Raw genomic sequence first — 6,126 nt, forward strand, 5'->3', positions numbered from 1 at the left:
TATCGTGTGTTGAGTGTCATCTGAATGTATGGAATGGTGACCCAGTGTAGAGGGGATATATTGTGGGGATATATCGTGTGTTGAGTGTCCCCTGAATGTATGGAATGGTGACCCAGTGTAGGGGGGATATATTGTGGGGATATATCGTGTGTTGAGTGTCCTCTGAATGTATTGAAGGGTGACCCAGTGTAGGGGAGATATAATGTGGGGATATATCGTGTGTTGACATGTCCTCTGAATGTATTGAAGTGTGACCCAGTGTAGGGGGGATATATTGTGGGGATATATCGTGTGTTGAGTGTCCCCTGAATGTATGGAATGGTGACCCAGTGTAGGGGGGATATATTGTGGGGATATATCGTGTGTTGAGTGTCCTCTGAATGTATTGAAGGGTGACCCAGTGTAGGGGAGATATAATGTGGGGATATATCATGTGTTGACATGTCCTCTGAAAGTATTGAAGGGTGACCCAGTGTAGGGGGGATATATTGTGGGGATATATCGTGTTTTGAGTGTCCCCTGAATGTATTGAAGTGTGACCCAGTGTAGGGGGGATATATTGTGGGGATATATCGTGTGTTGAGTGTCCTCTGAATGTATTGAAGTGTGACCCAGTGTAGGGGGGATATATTGTGGGGATATATCGTGTGTTGAGTGTCCCCTGAACGTATTGAAGGATGACCCAGTGTAGGGGGGCAATATTGTGGGGATATATGGTGTGTTAAGTGTCCTCTGAATGTATTGAAGGGTGACCCAGTGTAGGGGGGATATATTGTGGGGATATATCGTGTGTTGAGTGTCCCCTGAACGTATTGAAGGATGACCCAGTGTAGGGGGGCAATATTGTGGGGATATATGGTGTGTTAAGTGTCCTCTGAATGTATTGAAGGGTGACCCAGTGTAGGGGGGATATATTGTGGGGATATATCGTGTGTTGAGTGTCCCCTGAACGTATTGAAGGATGACCCAGTGTAGGGGGGCAATATTGTGGGGATATATGGTGTGTTAAGTGTCCTCTGAATGTATTGAAGGGTGACCCAGTGTAGGGGGGATATATTGTGGGGATTTATCGTGTGTTGAGTGTCCTCTGAATGTATTGAAGTGTGACCCAGTGTAGGGGGGATATATTGTGGGGATATATCGTGTGTTGAGTGTCCTCTGAACGTATTGAAGGATGACCCAGTGTAGGGGGGCAATATTGTGGGGATATATGGTGTGTTAAGTGTCCTCTGAATGTATTGAAGGGTGACCCAGTGTAGGGGGGATATATTGTGGGGATTTATCGTGTGTTGAGTGTCCTCTGAATGTATTGAAGTGTGACCCAGTGTAGGGGGGATATATTGTGGGGATATATCGTGTGTTGAGTGTCCTCTGAACGTATTGAAGGATGACCCAGTGTAGGGGGGCAATATTGTGGGGATATATGGTGTGTTAAGTGTCCTCTGAATGTATTGAAGGGTGACCCAGTGTAGGGGGGATATATTGTGGGGATATATCGTGTGTTGAGTGTCCCCTGAACGTATTGAAGGATGACCCAGTGTAGGGGGGCAATATTGTGGGGATATATGGTGTGTTAAGTGTCCTCTGAATGTATTGAAGGGTGACCCAGTGTAGGGGGGATATATTGTGGGGATATATCGTGTGTTGAGTGTCCTCTGAACGTATTGAAGGATGACCCAGTGTAGGGGGGATATATTGTGGGGATATATGGTGTGTTAAGTGTCCTCTGAATGTATTGATAGGGTGACCCAGTGTAGGGGAGATATATTGTGGGGATATATCGTGTGTTGACATGTCCTCTGAAAGTATTGAAGGGTGACCCAGTGTAGGGGAGATATAATGTGGGGATATATCGTGTGTTGAGTGTCCTCTGAATGTATGGAATGGTGACCCAGTGTAGGGGGGATATATTGTGGGGATATATCGTGTGTTGAGTGTCCCCTGAACGTATTCAAGGATGACCCAGTGTAGGGGGGCAATATTGTGGGGATATATCGTGTGTTGAGTGTCCTCTGAATGTATCGAAGGGTGACTCAGTGTAGGGGGGGATTTATTGTGGGGATATATTGTGTGTTGAGTGTCCCCTGAAAGTATTGAAGGGTGACCCAGTGTAGGGGGGCTATATTGTGGGGATATATCGTGTGTTGAGTGTCCTCTGAATGTATTGAAGGGTGACCCAGAGTACGGCTTTTTAACAAACAAACAAAGAAAAACAAACACCCCATACTAACTCTCTTCCTCAGCTTGGCCGGGTAGACTTCAGAAGAGCTGTAAAATATCCCCAAGAGGCGGGTCGGCTGACGGGTCGAGTAAGTGAGGTGAAATGAGGTTTAACGTTGCATTTAAGATTATTGCGCGTACACAGTGATGTGCATGCATGTGTGTGTAGGTGCACGCCCAGCTTGGTGTAGACGGCATCTGAGGTTCAGAAGACAAGACGGAGACAGTGTACTGTTCACAGATGAATCTAGGTTTCAACTGGACAGCCTTGGTGGTCGAGCAAGGGTCTACAGGCGCCCAAAACGTTTCAGCGAAGCTTGCGTTACTTAACGTCTTCAGTTTTTGGGGTGGAAGTGTAATGTGATGGGGTGGCATCTCAACTCATGAGAGAATACAACTCATTATTGCCAATGACAATTTAAATGACGTACGCTACCGGGACAAAATCGTTCGAAATCACGTTGTACTCTTTATGCAAATGCAGGGACGTGACGTCACGTTGTAGCAGGATAATGCCCGCCCACATATTGCACGTGTTGTAACAGACCTTTGAGACAGTATAACATTGCTGTTCTGCCATGGCCGGCTATTTCTCCAGACCTCTCCCCCATAGTATGGGATGAGATGGGTCAATACGTACGACAGGACCAGAACCGCCTCCTAACGCAAGCTTATTTGGACCAATCATTGGTTGACATTGAACAACATCCCCAAGACTGTTTTCAATCATCTGGTGTCTTCAATGTGGACCTCGCCCGTATCAATGCAAATGTTGGTCAAACGCGAAACTGACATTGTTAAGTGAGTTGTTACCCAGCCCATCGTTTAGGGCGTGTCTCTCTGTCTGCTGGTAACAGGTATGGGTTTTGTCAATGGACTTCCAAATATGGAAGAAACGAATGATCAAACATCATGTTGTTATTGTTAATAACATAACATTTACACCACTTTATATGAAGCACAGGTATTTTTCCCCGTATCGTTTGTTGAGTGTCCTCTGAATGTATTGAATGGTGACCCAGTGTAGGGGGGCAATATTGTGGGGATATATCGTGTGTTAAGTGTCCTCTGAATGTATTGAATGGTGACCCAGTGTAGGGGGGCAATATTGTGGGGATATATCGTGTGTTGAGTGTCCTCTGAATGTATCGAAGGGTGACCCAGTGTAGGGGGGCAATATTGTGGGGATACTGAGTTCTTACCCAGCCCATCGTTTAGGGCGTGTCTCTCTGTCTCCTGGTAACAGGTATGGGTTTTGTCAATGGACTTCCAAATATGGAAGAAACGAATGATCAAACATCATGTTGTTATTGTTAATAACATAACATTTACACCACTTTATATGAAGCACAGTTATTTTTCCCCGCCAGTATATAATTGAAAAAAAGAAGTAGATTGGATTTTGAATAGGGGAGTCAGTTGGAGGACAAGATACATAAAATGGCCTTAAAAGTACGTTTGTTTTTTGTTTTGTCAATTGCAAACCACGCGGAGAGATAAGTTCCACATACGATTCAACACAGTGAGTGAGTATGGTTTAATGCAGTTTTTAAACCTTTACCACTTTGATGATAGACACGAAAACTAAACCAACGCACTCACGTATCACGCTTTCAATTACAGTCATATTTCGTTTAAAAACATCCAAAGTTGAAAGTATTTATTATTCATTCAACAAATACAAAACAGTTCATAACTGAGTAAAAACAATTTTTAAACAACTACAAGAAGGGTTGTATAATTAAGAAAACCAAACCCAATAATAATAATAATAATAATAATAATAATGGCAAACATTTAAATTAATCATTTGGTGGCATATTTTCAACAAAATAACACTTAATTTACTAGGCGCAAATTGTTTCCAGAGTATGGGCAAGCATTTTTAAAATGTTAAGTACCACACCCTCCACACACATCCTTTTCCTAAGAAACTGGAGGGGGGTGGGGAGGAGGGGGGGGGGGGGGGGGGGGGGGGGGCTGTTAATGTCTACATAAATTTATGGGTCCTTGCACATAGGGTCCTTACACGTCATCATGTATGTTTGAAATTCTTAGAAACCCTCGAAATATTACCAACTACAATGCAGGTGTCTCTTATGACCATGTTCAAAGAAACAACGCAGTAGATAAAAAAAGATCACACAAGGTGGATGAATAGTTGCATTGTCATATCCCGTTTAGGGTAATGTCGATACGGTCTGACATTAGCTTTTCGCTGATCGGTGTCTAGCAGTACCGGCCACTGGCTTGCACTACACCGCGGATGTAGTTAATCTACGATGTGGTGGCCTCGGGGAGAGATATATCCACCGTCGAAGGCGACGTTCCTGGGTTCGAGTCCGTGGTCGTCATATGATGATGATGATGTTGGTGATGGTCCTCCATGCCTCTCTTTCAAATAAGAGTACACGGTCTCTCGGGGTAAACACAAGCGTCCCTCTCCCTGCCAGCGTCTCTCGGTGTAAACACAAGCGTCCCTCTCCCTGCCAGCGTCTCTCGGTGTAAACACAAGCGTCCCTACACCCAGGCAGCATCTCTCAGGGTAAACAAAAGCGTCCCCACCCCCTGTCAACGTCTCTCAGATTTAACATAAACTTCCCCAACCCCTGTCAGCATCCATCGGGGTTAACACAAACGTCCCCTATCCCTGTCAGCGTTTTCAGGGTTAACACAAACGTCCCCTATCCCTGTCAGCGTTTTCAGGGTTAACACAAATGTCCCCGTCCCCAGCCAGCGTCCATCGGGGTTAACAAAAAACTTCCCCACCCCCTGCATCGTCGCTCAGGGTCAACACAAGCATCCCCACCCGCTGTCAGCGTCCATCGGGGTTAACACAAGCGTCCCTCCCGCTGTCAGCGTCCATCGGGGTTAACAAAAGCGTCCCTCCCCCTGTCAGCGTCTCTCAGGGTACTCACACAAACCATGTAGTTTGTTTGTTTGTTTGTTGTTTAACGCCACACTCAGCAATATTCCGGCTAAATGACGGCGGTATGTAAATAATTGAGTATGGACCAGACAATCCACTAACTAACATCATGAGCTTCGGCATGTATCAACTAAGTCAGCGATATTGACCACCTGATCCCGTTAGTCACCTCCTACGACAAGCATAGTCGCCTCTTACGACAAGCATAGTCGCCTTTTACGGAAAGCATGGGTTGCTGAAGACCCATTCTACCCCGGATCTTCACGGGCCCTCTGTATACTGATGCACGTAGGCATTGTATTGTTTTAACAAACAGTCACGCCCACAATGATGTCTGTTATTAATTGTAAAATACATAAGAATATATTTCATCTGTCAAAATATATGTAAAGTAAACTACGGTTATAAATAACTCAATGGGACCACTAATTTTAGTTCGTTAAAACCGCTTTTAAAGTCCAGTTTCCACCCTTGCCGAACTATGCTGGAATTCCTGGGCTCGATCGTAGCGCCACCAGTGGCTATTGCGAGTTATGTCCCTTCTATGCCTCTCCTATGGACCAATCCGATTCCACCTCTCGTATCACTTGCATTTGCTTCAAACAAAACGGCGGTGCCCAGTCAAGACGATCTGATCGATAATCAAGATCTATATATTGTGATAAAACGAGTCTTACACCGCGAAGTGCATCAAATCACTTTAGCACCTTCATTAAAAACATGAAAAGATTCAGAAAACTTCTGTTGACAACGAGTTGGCGGTGCACATGCTTTTCAAATCCTCCAATCGACCGAAATCTGCATGACAGTTTACGAACCGGATTTCGATTTTGTTACGCGATTTTGATTGGACTATGCAAAGACTCGTTAGTCCAGCCAAAATGTAACTCCATAATACCAGCCTAGTTCGGCAAGGGTGGAAACTGGACTTTTATAGTCAGTTAACTCTTTTGCCTCGGGAAGATGGTCTTCCATAC

The sequence above is a fragment of the Haliotis rufescens genome, unplaced genomic scaffold, assembly GCF_023055435.1.
Source record: "Haliotis rufescens isolate VD_foot unplaced genomic scaffold, xgHalRufe1.0.p SCAF_2, whole genome shotgun sequence".
NCBI lineage: Eukaryota > Metazoa > Mollusca > Gastropoda > Lepetellida > Haliotidae > Haliotis > Haliotis rufescens.